Genomic DNA, 18185 nt, shown 5'->3' with positions numbered 1-18185 from the left:
ATCTCTAAACAACAGTAATTTTTGTTTTCTGTTGTATTCAATGGTGTTATATGAGATTTACAACACCATATAACACCATTGAATACAACAGAAGAAAAAAAATTACTGTTGTTTAGAGCTAAAATTTGTGTGAAAAAGAAAAAACAAACAACAACAAAAATAAATTTATTTCTTTTGTTTTCATTTAATTTTACTCTATATAAAAAAAAAATCTCGCATTGTTCTTGGCTTTTAATTTTACCTTATAATTTTCTTCAACAATGCCTCAAGCAAACTACAATCTACTTATGTGTATATATATATATATATATATATATATATATATGTATATATATATATATATATATATATATATACAGGTAAGCCCACTTAAAAGTAGCACAAAAACTGCAGTAAAGAGGGGAACATTCTTTTATTGTTTAAATTACCTCTAGCAGTGCTTAAACTACGTGTAGTGCTATAAAAGATGCTGGAAGTGCTTCCCCATTAACATCGATGACTTTCTTGGCAGTTTAACAACGTTTGCAGATACTGCCTGTAGATCGTCTCTGGTGATTATTCTGACAGAGTTGGTAATGTTCTCCTTTAATTGGTCTTGACTGTGCGGATTATTTGCATAAACGTTTTGTTTTAAAATCCCCCAAAGATAAAAATCACATAATGACAAGTCTAGGGAACGTGGTCACCCTAACCTCTTGCTTATTGTTCTATCTTCCATAAGCAGGTAATGCGTTCGTGTCAGTGATCTGTGAGACGCGTGGCATGTAGCTCCGTTTTATTGGAAAAAATTGCATTTTGTCTTATGGTGTTAGTTGGTCGATAAGAGGAAGATTAGAGACATCGGGCTACTTTTTAAATAGGCCACTTAATCTGAAAAGAAAATTAATTAGAAAAAGATTAGAGAGACCGGGCGACTTTTAAATGGGCCACGATGTATAACCTATATATATATATATATATATATATATATATATATATATATATATAAGCGAAAATGTGTGTATGTATGTATGTTCGCTTTTTGTGTATGTTCACAAAAGGTTTTTTTTTTCAGCGGCTTCTTGAGGCCGTCGTTCATTTTTAAAACGTTTTATATCACGTCGAAATCATAATATCTACAAGTTACGAACGAGGGTCGCGTATGTATTTAATTTGCCCAACTATGAAAAGCTTAATATTCCACATTTTTCGATCGGCGCGTGTAGACTCGCCTTTTTCATATAATAAAAGTGAAACTAATACGAAGGTTGTTACATCGTTTCCAGCGTCCAAAAGCAATCAGCTTTGATCAATGCGGTTTTATCCTTATATCAAACAATTGCTATTCAATTTTAACAATCCCTTTTCAATGGGGAGCTGGTTCCCCCCCCTCCCATCATCTTGGGGAAGCCCAAACTGCCCCGCAGTAAATGAAAAAACGATCCCGCAGTGAAACAAAGTAAACAAACACCAAAAAACTGGCCCGTCATCGGAACGCTCCCGTGATGACCTCATTAAGCGTCCACCTGTCAATCAAACCTCCTTGACTTGACTCACTTTAATCGTTCCTACATTAACATTGTCGCCGTAACGCAGGTGTTCAGGCTCAGTCTATAGACCTCTGGGTTCGAGCCCACATGCCACCAACGCCCCTATTTTTTTTTAAATCGCTAAGTTTATTTTTTGTTCTGATTTACACCACCCTCAAATATAGCCTCCTCAAATCATTTATATCTTAATATTCTATGAACATTAGATTAACGTATCTATAAATTACTTCAATGTTGGTAGTATGTTATTAGCTTCAATGCTTCTTCTTAATAAATAGCATCGCTCGATCGAATAATTTATTATCTGGAAATGGTCACACACGCTCGTTAAAGGTACTACAGTATCAATATATAGATTATTGTGTACATGCACATACAAACATATACATGCACATACATATGCACACACGGTTATGCATGCACACACACATATATACGCATATATATACGCACACACACACGCACACACACATATATGTATATATATATATATATATATATATATATATATATATATATATATATATATATATCACATGCAGAACAACGAAAACAGGTGAGTTAAGTATTGGTAAAGGTGCAGTATCTTTCCACCCACGAAAAAATCCTTTAAAATTACAACTATTAAAGGTTTTCGTGGTTGCTGAAAACGTAAATAACAGTAAAAATCCCAAGAAACGAGTAGTTTCTGGTATATGAAGTAATTATAGATTTAGGAATCACTTTTCCATATTGATTTAACATAAAATGAGCATCGACCATATAGCCAAAGTGGCCATAAAGTGGGTGCTCATTTTACCTTAAATTAATATAGAAGAGTAATCCACGACTTCTTGAAACAGCAGTGTGCCACCTTAAGGGCAAAAGTCTACATAGCTCACTACACAATTCATGTCATGAACTTTCCAACGAGCCGTCATTTGTTGAATTCTGATCAGTTGTTGACGAAATTTCGAACTTATAAAATATTCCCCTAAAAGTGGTATGTCTATATATGTTTATATCCATACTCGTCGTCAAATTAGAATAATTCTCATATCTTTGTTCTTTTGGGCCGAAACTACATGAAAATTTGCAGGCGTATAGAGGATTATAGTACTATATTATGGTTAAAATTTTATAATAATTGGTGAAAAAAAAACAATATTTTCAAATCAATAAGTATGCTCAAATTTACATACATATATATATATATATATATATATATATATATATATATATATATATATATATATATACTAGCAAAAGTACGCGTCGTTGACTGGGTTCAAAAACAACCTACAGAAAAAAATGGACTGATTTATGAAAGTATGATAGGTTATGAAAAGGAAAGAGTTGTAAATTTGGGTTGAATTTGGGGGTATCAAAACCAAAGCAAAATATGATGGAAGTCAAAATAAAATAGATAAACCCATACTTTATTATACCATACCTGTTCACACTGAAACACTTATCACAATATTCTGTGGATCTATATTAAAAAACCTTGTTAAACTTTGTGACATATTGACACTCTATGGAGGTCAGGCGCGAACGAACACCCCATCATTTTATGATACCATATTTCTTCAAACTAAAATATAATTATCAAAGTATACTTACGCAGATAGATATGAAAAGTCTTTATTAAAGTGCGTGCCTATTTCCATTCTATGGAAGCCAGGCGCGAACGCAGACCCCACAATTGTATTATACCATCCCTATTTAAGTTAAAGCGTACTTATCAAAATATTCTTACGTACATCTATATCAAAAACACGTGTAAACGTTTTTTTTTTTTTCATTTTTAAATTTTTTATTTCCATACTTTGTGGACCAGGCGCGTACGCAGATCCCATAATTTTAATGAACCACCGTTCTGTCAGATCAAACATACCCATTCCTGTGTCTCGATACATCTTCTATCATTATATATAATCAGTTTTTTTTTTTAGATAGGCAACCATATAGGAGCCTATTCTAGACTAGACACCCCCCACACACAGATACATTCAGCTTTATATATATATATATATATATATATATATATATATATATATATATATATATATATATATATATATATATAGTGTCCTAGGTAGCTAGCTTTAGTTTGTTGTTTGGGATAAATTTTGCTTAGTTGTCTCCCTTGTGGCCTTGCCAGACCACAAGTATTCGACGGAATGTATTTAAATTTGGAAATAATTAACCAAGTAAACATTAGATTGATATTGACATTTTCAGCTGCATCATTACATAGTCAAAGGCAATTTGAAACAGAACTGAACAAAATAGCGTGTAACCTTATTTGAAAAATTACAGGCAAATGGTTGACAGGTTGAGTATGTCTGGACGAAAATTATCGATAGATGGTTATATTGTAGATTTGTCTAAAAGGTCACATTCCTGGCAGAAGATTGCATCCGCACATTATTTCCTCATCTATAAATATACTAACCGAAGAATCCGTCTCTGCTGAGCTTCTCAAATTTTCCGACTTGCATGATCACTTGATTAGAGGAGATATGTTTCTTATTTCAATACCGTTTTTAAGGTATACGCATTGTTTAAAGATACATAAATTTCTAATAAGATCACGTATAGATTATTCGACTTCACTTTGCTGCATTGAGATATCTCTGATTTTCTTTGATTTTCAAAATATGTCCATCCATGCTTCCGTTCAGTCCTAAAAGACAAAGGATACTCCTTTAGGGGGAGTAGCGCGTGTAATTGTGGGGCAAGGGCTGCGCAATACCTAACCACACCTCCTGAATGGGCACTGTTTGAGTCCAGTGACAAGGAGAAGACCAGGACAACTGGAAACAATGCCGAGATAAGCGGAGAGCACATACAGCACCTGGAAGTTCCAAATGTTCACCCATTTAATACTGACCAGGTTCAACGTTGCTTTACTTCGGTGATCCAGCGGGAACCGGTATGTCAACGTGATTATGCCGTATAAAAATATCAAAATGTTTTCAATAGAGAACACTGTTTGTCTCTCTAAATTATTTGTTCATGTTTATTTATAAAGATATTATAATTGTAAAAGAGCACTCGTTGATATTTTCTTCCTTCTCCGGGTGAGTGAAATCACAGGCACTATTAGAAAGAACGGAAAACTATTTTATGAATTGAGCTTATAGATGTTTCACTTCGTACAATAATTTGTAGCTCGTGCATTAAGGTGTCCGGCAACGTTTCCTCGTATAATTGAGATGGACCTGATCACTTAGATATCTGATTATTACGACGTCTGATCAGTACGACGCGAAACAAGCAGCAACTCTCTAGGTCTTCTACTGCGTGCTAGTTTTGGTGTTGTTAAAAGTTGCCACGAAACCTAACTAAAAGACATTTATCGAAATGGAATTTTCACGTAACGTGTCTTCCGTGGGAAATGTCTGCTTTTTAAATAGCTTTTCCATGCACTGATAAGTTCGTTAAACAATTGTTAGAAACATTTTTAACTGCTAACTGCCATGACTGATTTCAATATTCTTTAGAGTCCAGTGCTCAAATTATTGAGCCTAACATTCGCAGGCAATGAGGATGTTTTGAAAGGCAGCAACACAACTCTAATGTTGTATCTCTCTATCTATCTATCTATCTATCTATCTATCCCTACACACGCACACAGACACAGACACACACACATTATATATATATATATATATATATATATATATATATATATATATATATATATATATATATATATATATATATATATATTGCTTCGCGGCATTTCCCAAACGAAGATTCTATGAAGGGAGTTTTCCACGTCTACTGTAGGCAGGCTTTTCGCTGACGAGACCGATGCGGGACAATTCATTTCATTCTTTGTGGTGCCATTAGGGGATATCCGTCCGTATTACAAAGGTCTTAACAAGAAATTAAACGAATCTTGCTTAATTGGTCTTGCAAGAACATGGATAAAATTTAATGTAAATCTTTACAAAATTATTTAAAATGGGAGATGGTTTCCGTATTAAGCTTCCTAAAACATTTTGAAATTTTGTAAATTAAAATTCGGAAAATTACTATTAATAATGCTAAATACACACCGCTAAAATTATACAAAAATTGTCTTTGAATTTTCATGAAGCGTTTCAACCATGTTTTTCAGTTTTCAATAAAAAGTTAATTCAAATAAATATAGCACATATTAGCCACACTTGTGCGTAGCAGGTGTAGAACAATTGATTTTAATGTTCACAAGGAACATGCAAAATTCTCTGTTTATGTATTTTCGCTTACCTTGGATGAGTATGTTACTAGTATCATATGATAACATACTGCATATGTATATGTTTGTTTTAGTATTTAATTAAATAGAACCGAATTCATCATCATCATCATCATCATCATCATCATCTCTCGTACGAATTAATTCTATTATTGGCATTGGTTTCCTCGATATTTTCTTGTCTGAATTATTTCAGAAAATACATTGGGTACTTATGGGAGGGATGACGAGAAGGTTGTCAACATCCCCATGTGAAAGTGATTTGTAGAAGAAACTGGATTCGAACATGGAACACCCAGTCTTTCAGTCCATGCAGTTACGCACTTGAAAACCGATACCCCCTTGCTCGATACATTAGTAGAGCATAGTGATAGTATTAAAGGATTATGATGACAGAAAATTATCGGCTTAGAACGTTCTTTTGCTCAGAGACGTCTCGTCAAACCAAGTCATCTGCACAGATTTATTAGAGTTGTGTACACATGGGTATTGCTTTTTAATATATATATATATATATATATATATATATATATATATATATATATATATATATATATATATATACTAGTATGTGTGCCCGGCGTTACCCGGGTATTTTGGGGTGTATGCTGAGCAAAACAAAAAAAAACGGTCAATTTATTTTAACTTTGACCCTCTATTATGAACCCTTAAAATTTATTGTTTATGTGGTTCAAATAAAGTTATTAAGTTAGATCCATGTCCAAGGAATCTATATCTAAAATTTCCCGTGTTTAGACCCAAAATTGTAGGAGGAGTTTGGTAGAATCTCAAAGGTCAAATCGTTGAACTTTGACCACTTAATCGCAAACTTTCTGTCCGAAACCACAGCATATCGATGTTCCCAAATCTCAGTACCTTGTATATCAAATTTTTAATCTGTAGGCTTAAAATTGACAGAGTTATTCGTAGGGAAATGTACACAGACACACAGACAGACACTTTCACTTATATATATATATATATATATATATATAGTTTTCATGTTTTTTATCTCTCAAATTGCAGGTGAATATCTAACAAGTCGTTCATTTTAAGAAGAAATTGAACAAAGTTTCATTAAATGGATTCAAAAGATTGAATAACAAAGTATGATCAACATTGAATAGAATTTCGTAATCTACAACAATACTTGCGCTAAACTCGACTATGCCACTTATATATATATATATATATATATATATATATATATATATATATATATATATATATATATATATATATATATATAAGCACAGATACTTGCGCATCGCACGGGACTTTTCTGCACACTTAGGTACGCGATTTGTGGGCACCTTTCCAGTAAGTGGATGTTGTAAAAGGGAAGTAAATTTCAACTCGATGCTTAAATCTTATCTAACACAGTGAATACTGAAAACATACCACAATCAGATCATATCAGTTTTTCATCATATCCTTTTGTAGAAGTTTTCATTGAAGAGCCTCGTGGTAAACTACATTTCTGCTTCTTTGATTTGGAGCCAGAATGTAGCGTTTTTCTGAACTTACTGTCCTGATGGAGACTTAGAACATACCGTGACTGAAGCAGTCTGATGTCAGGTCTACGCCAATGGTCTTAAATGTCTGACCTTGACTTTTATTTATGCTCATTGCAAAACACATCTTCCCAGAAAACATTTCTAGATAGTACAATTACAACAACGTCCCAACATCCGCTCCGGTCGTCGCCGACATCCCTCCCGCCCCAATATAAACAAAATGTTTTTATTGGGTGGGGTCAACGTGTGGGTGTTCATGTTAGGTTAAATTATTATAGAAAAGTGATCCCCCACTTTATTGAAACTAACATTTCTTCAAAAAGTCCCAGGGTCCCGGAGGTCATACCATGCAAACGGTAAATTTGCGACGGGTTTGATTATCAGATTTGGTGTCAGAAGAAAAAATCCTGTTTGTGTCAAAAAACGAAAATAAATGTATTTTTTATCATAAAAATAATTATTTGTCCAATCATGAGAAAGTGAAAGGAGGCCTGGGGTCATTTTTTTCTCGTTGGCGTTTTTTTTTTTTTTTTTTTTTTTTTTTTTTTCTGTAAATGCACGGACGGCTATATTGCTTCCCAAACTGTAGTGATTACGTTGGATACTAAATGTCTTCAAAAATGGATAACTACTCGTTTGCGCAAGAAATAAATGCAATATTCGTTCTCAACGTGCCCCAAAACTTCTAAAAGTCGACAATTCAAAGGTGAATGCCGAGGGGTCGGTAAACTAAAAATATACCGATTTATGGTAATAATTATATCATATATGATATAAAAATTATATTTTATATTAAATCTATATAATTATAAAACTCAAATGACCTTGTAACGGGTATTGTAACCCAACATCCGATTAACGACTTCCGGTTGCGTATGCGTACATAAACATAACAGCGTAAACAAATAAACATGAATCGCTACTTTTGCAGAATTTGACCTGCGTACTAAAATATTAACGCTATAATTTAGAAATTATTATTTTACATAGGAAGGATGCGGATTTTTTTGCAACTATTCAGTATTACAATTATACTGTCACAATTTTCTTACGGGCTTTGATAAGTGGTGATAACCTTGTAAAAAAAAAAAAAAAAAAAAAAAAAACACTGGAAACCTATAAAAGTCGTCATTTTAAAGTTTTTTGGAGTTGGAAAGAAACTTGACATTGACCAAAAAATTTTTAACATTATTTATCTAAAAAATATATGGTGCTAATGTAGAGAGTGATCCGCGCTATTTTTTTAAATCGTATGTCCACGTTTAGTTAAAGTTTTATGATATGTTTTTTTATTCAATTGTAAGGTTAAAGTACAGAATAGGTACAAAACACCCTCCCCTCCCCATGTTAAGAATGCCTTTTTAAATAATAACGTTATTATTTCAGCACCGATCACTCTCTGCATGAGTACCAAATATATATATATATATATATATATATATATATATATATATATATATATATATATATATATATATATATATATAGCAAAAACAAAACAAAACAAAAAATATGATTATAAAATTTTTCTTTACAGTTAATAAAATTTAAAATTTAAGGTAGGTTTTCTTTTTTTGTTATGCTTTCATCGGCGACGCTCGGCTTAATTTCCTCAGCGGCGCTCAGTTTACTCCAGTTGTTGGCGTCATGTTCCGGATAAAGCCGGATGGACTCTGAGTTCATTCTCTGCATAAGTACCAAAAGGTTACTTAAAAATTAGGTATAAGTGAAAAAATAATTACCTCCGAATAAAAATTATAATTTAACTTAGAAGAATATTTCGAAATGCAAACAAATCTATTATAGAAACTATTTAATAACGTGCTCAAAGAATTAAACTATCAATAGCAATAATTAGGTATTCCCCTTGGTTTTCTGGTTTGAAAATTAAAAGGTTTAAGATTGACGATAATAATAAGTTAATTTATGTTAAATAAAATATAAATTGAAATGAAAATGAAATAAATAATTGCATTTTAAATAATTTTTTATATAGGACAGTATTAACGAGGCTATAATGTCGAATAAGTAATATCATCGAGCTAATTATTTAAAATTAATTAATTTAATGTGATATGCTAATGACCATAACTCAGTCGATGTATATGTGATGTGAAGAATGCTATATCTAGAAGTTAAACATAAAAAAATTAATGTCTCTTTGACAGAAATATCCTACAATGGGCATTAATATTTCTTGACATGGAGAGGTGTACACACACTATAGACACTTTATATTTCTTTGATCATAGGGAGTTGTACACACAGACAAACACACACACGAACGCTATTAAATTACATTTAGGTAAATATGCACTTACGTATAAATAATTGAATTAATTCAAAACGTATCGCAAAAAACGTAAACAAATAAAAAACATCTACGTAAATCGCGATATATCCAAAGCAGTCGGCAAGATGGTCTAATGGTAGAAGTTTAGGCTTCTTACCATGGGGTCTCGATTTCGAATCTCCCTAGATTCAGCCACCCTGATGAGTCGTAGGCGACGAAACACGTGTCAGTGGATAATTATATTTACAAAAAGATGCGTGTGTGTGTCGAAATTATAATAATATGAAAAAAAGCAGGAAAAAATGTAGACATGATATATGTGTAAATTTTCAATTATAAGTAATCATAAACGTCTCACGAAAAGATTGAAAAAAATGTTGAGATGAGTTTTCACGTTTTTCGTCTCTCAAATTGCAGGTGAATCTCTAACAAGGCGTGCACTTTAAGAAGAAATTTAACAAAGGTTCATTAAATGGATTAAGAAGATTGAATAACAAAGTATGATCAACAATGTATACAATTCCGTAATCTACACCAATACTAGCGCTAAACTCGTCTACGCTGGGTTATTTAAATCGAATATCTATGCGTATGACCGTGTGTTTGTATTAATATCCTTTAATGTATCCATATGAAATTTTATAAGAAGATATGATATTATATTTATCGATTAATAACTTTATTTAACAGTTGGCGAGTAGAACTAGGCAATAATTTCTGTCAACATATATTTCAGTTAAGCTACACAGGATCATCTGCGTTTCATCAGAGTAAATACTCGTCATTTTAGCTTGACGACCCTATCAGGGGATTAAACGTGAAAAACAAATCTGTGTAACTTTATTACTTTATATGAGTTAGTAACTGACTACATATATATATATATATATATATATATATATATATATAATACCGGCAGATGTACGCGGCGTTGCCCGACATTAAAAGTAACGTTCAATTCCTTTTAAAAAAATCAAGTAAAAACAACGGATCGAAATTGAGATGTGTACGCCATTATTATGTTTTTCTAAAAAGTTCACTTGTTGTTAGTAAAAAATATAATCGAGCTGAGATCGAAAGCAAAGCCTAAAGACAGTAAGCCCAGTACGATTACACATAATCAAGTACGATAACCATTAGGCCACGAGCTTCAAAAAGTGTTTTCAAACCTACTTATTCTTAACATAAGAAAGCTGTCGTGTAAATATTTCCAGCATGCGCAATTTTGAAAGAGTTGACAACAAGATAAACACTTGATTACAACCAAATGCTAATTTTTCAATTTCGACCACTTAGCAGCCCGTTTTTTTTATGAAAACCGATTAAAATGTTTTCCACGTGTCCGAATACTCTATATACCAAATTTCATGTCTGTAGATCGACTGCACATTTATTGTGGGTTTTCGAAAAAAAAAATCCTATTGTCCATTCTTGTAACTGACATATTTAATATCCAGTTATTTCTAAAAGAATGAACAATCGGCCGCATTCCTAAATCAAATATCTATATCTGACATAAATAATATTTAGTTATTTGCGAGAACAATGACAATCGTTCTGCATTCCTAAGATTAAATATCTATTATCTTTTAACACTTACCTACATGGATCGATTGTAACCTTTTCCAAATCTCCTTTTCAACTTATCTACTTTGCTTTCTTACTTCCCTTTTCATAACAATACCAAAGTGATTCTCTTTATCTTTACTTGTCCATATTTTACCATTATATTTAATTAAGTTTTTCCTTGCTGGTTTTATAATTTCTATGTCTGACTCAACCACGCCCCCCACAAACACAAAATTCATTCTACACATAAGTAGCGATAATGTGCGTGTGTAGTTTTGTGCATGCGTGTGTATTTTTTCACATGTGAGTGTTTTATGTGTGTTGTTTATTGAGTTACACAAAATATTTCTTCTGAATCCCAGATTTCCTATAGAAAGGGAAATTTGACCTTTCATTTCGTTCCGGATTGACTCATTAATCACGTTTTTATGTTCATAGTCACGTTTCTAATGTCTGACTAGTGAGAGAAAGTCAGTTAGCAATGATAATAAAGAGAAATAAGAGACCGACACAAATGTTTTTTTAATCGCGACTTGTCGCAGCTGCCCGACATATTGCTGCTCCACATGTCATATGTCCGCATATTTGATTCCGAGTCAATTCCATTGTTTCTTGGAGTCACTGGAAGTTGCTGTCATGGATCGGGAAAAATTCCAAAACATGAATAATATGACGTTTTGATTTTATTTATTTATTTTTTTTTTGTAGATGAGGACTGATTATTCGCATTATTTGGTTTCGTTTGACTACTTTTCTCATCTTGATTTGTTTATGTCCCGCAAGCTTAGATTAAACATGGTTTTCAAAAATTGTGAATTGAACTTTAAAAAATATATATGCTCTGATTATCATTGAGCATCATAAAAATATAGTATATTTGTTATTATACTATTTATATTATACTAGGGGGGCTACCTGGCGTTGCTCGGGACCGTATGAACATAGTAAGTAAGTTACTTGGTAAAATTCGGTTGTTGGAAAGTTACACTCTTCTGTAAGTTTAATGTTCAATTCTCAGTCGGAGCTATGCTAAAAATACATTTGCGAATTTCTTAGGAATTCTACCCATTCATGACTAACAGTACGAGAGAATTCTACTCCCGTGGATTTAATAAATGGCTTCGTTCGAAATTTCGTGCAGATTCTTGAATTCGAGAAGATAAACTATTAGGTCACAGGTTGAATCGAACTCACCATCAAGGTCGGAGATTGAATTAACATAAACTTAAAAATAGGACTAGTAGTTCGAAGACACTAAATAATATGACTGAATAATGATGCTGTCTGAGCATTCTTTAAATCTTGTTTACTTAATCAAGACAATTGTTTTTAAAGCTAGTGAAACTTTCAATGAAGAACTCGATGCTTTAATTCTACGACAAAAAGACTTTTCTTTCTACATTCATCCGTGTCTCAAAGGTCAATGCGTTCGTTACTTGTTTCTTACGTAAAGCTATTTTAGAAATCGAAGATTATTGTTAAAACTAAATTCAAACATTTCTGTAATGTTTCATTTTATTTACATTAAGACTTCGACGACGTTCAGCTATTCATTTTTATCTGTTTCTTGGTTTTTTCAAGACTGTGATAAATAGATATCTCCTGTTTTTGCGATAATCATATTTCGTATTTTGAGCTATTGCATCAAGTGGCTTCATTTCTTGTATTGATAGATTTCCATAAATATATGTATATATATTTTTTTACATTATATGTGATGTATAGCTTTTTACATTATATGTAATGTATAGTTTACAGTTATTGTATATTTAACTGTTAAAACATTATTATATAACATTTTTTACTATTTTTTTCAATTAAGTTATGATACAAGTTTCCAACTCTCTTTTTATATCTTCGTGTGTACGTCTGTTTTTCTCTTTTTGTCTTTTTGTCTGCCTCTCTCTTCCCTCTTTTCTCTTTATATATTATAAATTTAATGAAAAAAATGTTTTCATAACATATGTGCATTTATGTTACAGATACGTCCCTGTCCAAAGTCTAACTTCCTGAAGAAAGAAAGATTTGCAAAAATCATGTGTTTACACAAAGAGCATTGCATTATTTGTTATACATGCCTAATACGCCCAACCTAAGATATATATATATATTTATATATATATTTATATATATATATAAATGCAATTCTGTCCCTGTGTGTGAGTTAGTTGCTGATAGACTCCAAAACAGCTGAACAGATTTTCCTTAAAGTTTACAGAACTTTAGTGTATAAGTCTGGGAGTGATCTTAGTAAAGTTTTGCCTCAGAATACCCCCCCGATAATTACCGATAATCGAAACTGTTATTTTATGTATCTATTATCGGTAAAGTCATTTTTTCATGTTGTAGCTTAGAAACAATGGTAGAACAACGGGCAGTGAAAATTAACTTTGGGTAAGTTGATAGCGTGATTTTTTTCTTTGTTTTTGTTTTGTATGACGTGGTCTGTAGGTCAAAACTCTGCACGATAATTTCTTAATGTTTTTTTTTTCGTTTACTGGAAAGAAGTTTATATAAAATAATTTTATAAGAGAAACGTAAGTTTTCTAGAGTGCAATATAGAATAACATATATTTTGGACTAAGTTACTGTATGGAGGCAGGTAAAGCTTCCTCCCGGGCGATTTCATGGATTTCGATGAAAATAAAAATATAGGAATGTGAAATATTTGTTAATCATCATTCCATCCCAGGCGACGTCGGGTCTCCCTACTTGTGTATATATATATATATATATATATATATATATATATATATATATATATATATATATTCACTAAAGTTGAAGACTGTATATTTACTCCAGTTAACCTTACGTTGTGATCTTAAAAGATGAATTCGTTGCTAAACGCGATGTAATTACACATCAAAAAGAACTAAACTTTATTTATACCTTTGATAATGATTTAATACACCGTTTTCGTAATAAAATCAAATTTCCTAAAGCTTCCGTGCAGTGATATAAAATTAATTACATATGTAAATATACATTCGAGCTATGCCATTCAGTATACCTGTTCCCTGGAGCGGATCACTTCATCGAAATAGGATAGTGCTTGTCTTTTTTTTTCTGTACTTGCTTTTGGCTCTATTTTCGATACGATTGAAGAAAGATATCTGGCGTTGCCCGATAGGGAATGATTGCAAACTTTGATTCCAACGACGCGTTTCAATCACAAATTACGTACTTTCTCTTTCTTTTATTTGGTAGTTTTGCTTTTAGTATTATATCATGAACTCATCATTATCATTTCGCATGAATCCGAAAATTCTATGGTTGGCATTAGTTTTCCCGTTATTTTTCTAGTCTAAAGAGACATCGGGTATTTATGAGAGGGGCCACGTGATGGTTGCATACATCGTAAGCGATTTCGTAGAACAAACTAGATTCGAACTTGGAACACGCAGGCTATCAGCCCGTATCTTTAACCACTTGGCCACCATCATATCCCATAAAGTAATTATACGGCATTTTTTTATGTAAAGTATTTTTTTTTCCGTTTGTATAAATTAAATAAACTAATTAATATATTAGCTGAATGCTTCAGCTCGCTCGCGTTTTGGAATTTAATTCATATTCATACTTCAAATAATTGAAACGAAACTATATCTATGTACATTTACAAATAAAGTAAAACTAATCAGTAAGTCATAACTAATCGAGATGAAACAGAAGGCATAATTCTTTTGTTTTTATTTCATCAAGTTTACTCGTTAATTTTTACTTTTGCATTTGTTTGCCCTTGTATCCTATTTTAATTCTTACCACGATGTGTGCCGGAGACACCCACGTTAACGTTTATTCAATAAAGCCTCTGATTGAGAGGGATATTATGTTGCCGGTTTTGGTTTAAAGATATAGACAAGGAAAGCAAAAAAATATAAACTCAAACTCAGAACGATTAAAAATAGAGATTAAGTTGCTGTGAGTGATAATCAAATCCTTGTATCAGATGCCTCTCACCTTAGTCTTGGACCCGACTTATATATTCCTAAACTAACTGTTGTCATGCGCAAATGCTTATGTGAATTCTTAGAAAAAATATACAGAAAAGAAATTTATAGAAAAATTCTGATCAAAATTGAAAAAAGAAATATTAACAGATCCAAACAATCCGTATTATTTGAATTCTTCCATTTACCGTTCTCATCTTAGGTGTTATTTGTGCCATGTTTGGCAAGGACTCGTAGCGCAGTGGATAGAATATTTAGTAAAATCCAGTTGTAGAAGTTACACTCTTCTAGAAGTTGATGGTCCAATCGTCAGTGTAGGCAACACTCAAAATACAATTGCGAATTACTAAGGATTCTACACAGTCATGGCTGATGGAATTAGAGCATGCTACTCCGGTGGATTAAATAAAAAGTTCCGTTCGAAATTCGTGCAGATTTTTTAGTTCAATAGAAAGATTTCCGAGTAGTAAAGCAAGATATGTGTTCGACAAGATAAACTTGAAGACCGTTGAAGGTTACCTCGGCCGAAACGTTGTGCAAATAAGACTGACGCTGTTAGTAGTCTGAATAATGAAGATAATACGAATAATCAACCCTCATCTTAAAAATTCAAAACTGCAATCCATATAATGGTGGCGAAGAAATTTTCATTGATTGTTTCCTTCCAAAACTTTATCGAAGTTTTCTATGACAACATGCAAACGTATTGTATATACGTGTTGGTTTTTCTTTTCTTTGGTACTCGCTTGCTCTTAGCCGGCCTATATGCACCGGACTGTCGCCCGACGACTCGCTATCTTCCATGGTCTAAAGGCGCAGAGCGAGAAGGGAGAATGCGCGTCGTATCAATCGCTAAGAAAAAAAAAACACACAAAATATATAAGCCATGGATGTTGGGTGTTAAGGTAGCAGTCATGACATTATATAAATAATACTAATGAATCTATGCCGAAAGTGGTAAAATGTCACAACGAATTCACTTGGCATAATATCATGATATTTTTCCTAGCAGAATTCCGCCGTCATCAACAAGTTTAGAAAAAAAATCACTGTTTTCGTTTTGATTGTTCGACTAATAGCCGTCGAGTTGACAAAAATAATGTTGTAATTTAAGACCCCCCACAAAAATAACACGTAAATGCTTAGTTGTTAAAATAAAATAATTTGAAACAGAAATTGCATCAAATTTAATATGTTTAGTTTACGAGAGATATATACAAAATGCAAGTAGCTTTTATAATAGAGAACAATTATTTTAATTAAATTTTGTACTGCGATAATTAAATATACAAATGGAAATAATTATGCAGGATAAGAAATACTGACGTAAGTATGTTGTTTATATCAGACTCCAACATAGATAAAAGACGAAAGATGAGTTGCAAGGAAAAACGTGCTGATTGGTTATTAACTTTTTTTAATTTTTAACTACAAGCATAATACCACCTAACGTTGGGACGTAACGAATTGGCATCCGTCGTCATCGTCGTCAAGAACTTTTACTTCATAGAGAAGGGTGCAATACTGCTTCTTAAGCAGACTGAGTAATGCAACAAGCTTCGCAATTTCAAGAGTTACCACTAATGATATAACAAATCTGCACAATAGCTAGCATAAAGGGCTGCACCCTCAACGAACTAGTGCCAGCTGTTTTGGGTTTTAGATTGACGCATAAATGTCGACGAAAAATTGTCAGGACGTAAAACATAGGGTCAAGTGTGATTTTGAGAATCCACCGCATCAGTATAAGCGCATTCTGGTGTACAAATAATGCTTGGGTAGGCCTGTTAGCATTCCCCGTTGGGGGCGCCTCAGTCCACTAGCAAGCAAACTAACTTCTTTCTCGAGGGAAAAAGTAAAGCCTGGGAGAGTGAATTTAGGTCTGAGAAGGAAAAAAAAAACATATCTCAGTCTGACTGTTGATTTGTTTTGTGCAGTTGAAGTATGGTTACTCTATCATCATTCTATTGTTTAAACAGATAATAAGGTAGCGATTTAAGTTTGATAATACGCAATTAGATTAGATAATTTTCCTCTCTTCGTCTGTGTACGTTAAAGTAAATAGAGCCTCCGTGAGAAGCGCTTTTCCCAAGAACTACCCATCTGTGTGTGGCACAATGATGAAACTCTCTTTAGAGGGAGATGGGGGCTTCTACATTAATCAACCCTGTGCCAGGGTTGCTCTGTACGCGTGGGGAGATGCGCAGATACAACTTAATGCAGATATTTTAAAATGTCAGCGCAAAACAGCTTGGCTCAATTTGGCAGGTGACGTGGGCGACTCGAAATTGTTTATACAATTAGATTGCCAGTTGTTTATAAAACTCGTCACCGAGCCTGTTATGTATGCATCTCTCTCTCTCTCTCTCTCTCTCTATATATATATATATATATATATCCATCTATCTGCATTTCTTTTTCACTCTTTTTCTCTTATAATAAAGAAACTTTAAATAAATAGAAAAGAGGTTTGCCTTTTTTCTTTTGTTCTTGGCCTTCGGGTCGGGATCAAAGTGTAGTATCTGTTCCGTAGATACTGCAAGCAAAGTCCATATGTGGGGGAAACCCCACACATAAGACCTTGGTCAATGTAGGGGCAACCCTTCATACCAATTGTCACTATCCAGCTTCCCTACTCCCAGGGGAGTTGGTCCCCATTTTCCCTTCACTACTCGCATTAAAAATCGGCATTGTGCCTAATTTGCTCGGTGGGGGAGCAAATAAATACCCTGTTGTTCTTTGATTTCGGGCCGAGATCAAAGTGTAGTATCTGTTCTTCAGATGCTGCACTTAAGATAATTTGTACCAGTCAATGGAGGGGAAACCCTCTATACTGGGGCAATTATTATTTTTGGTTTTTTGGTATTTTTGCCTACTTTTAGGGGAGCTGGTTTTTACCCCACATCAAAAACGACCTTGTGCCTAATTTGCTTTGGTGGGGAAATAAATACATAAAGGAACTTGAATGAGTATTGCATTTGCAAACAGTGGAAGATAGTTTTGTGCCGGCCATTGTCAACACGCGTCGGGTCAAGATAATAATTAAATAATTTTATTTTTATAAAACATGGCTTGTTCGCTTATTCTAGACAA

The sequence above is a fragment of the Euprymna scolopes genome, chromosome 15 (assembly GCF_053919585.1).
Source record: "Euprymna scolopes isolate OS-2025 chromosome 15, ASM5391958v1, whole genome shotgun sequence".
In the NCBI taxonomy this organism is placed as follows: domain Eukaryota; kingdom Metazoa; phylum Mollusca; class Cephalopoda; order Sepiida; family Sepiolidae; genus Euprymna; species Euprymna scolopes.
Note: the sequence above shows the minus strand (reverse complement) of the source record.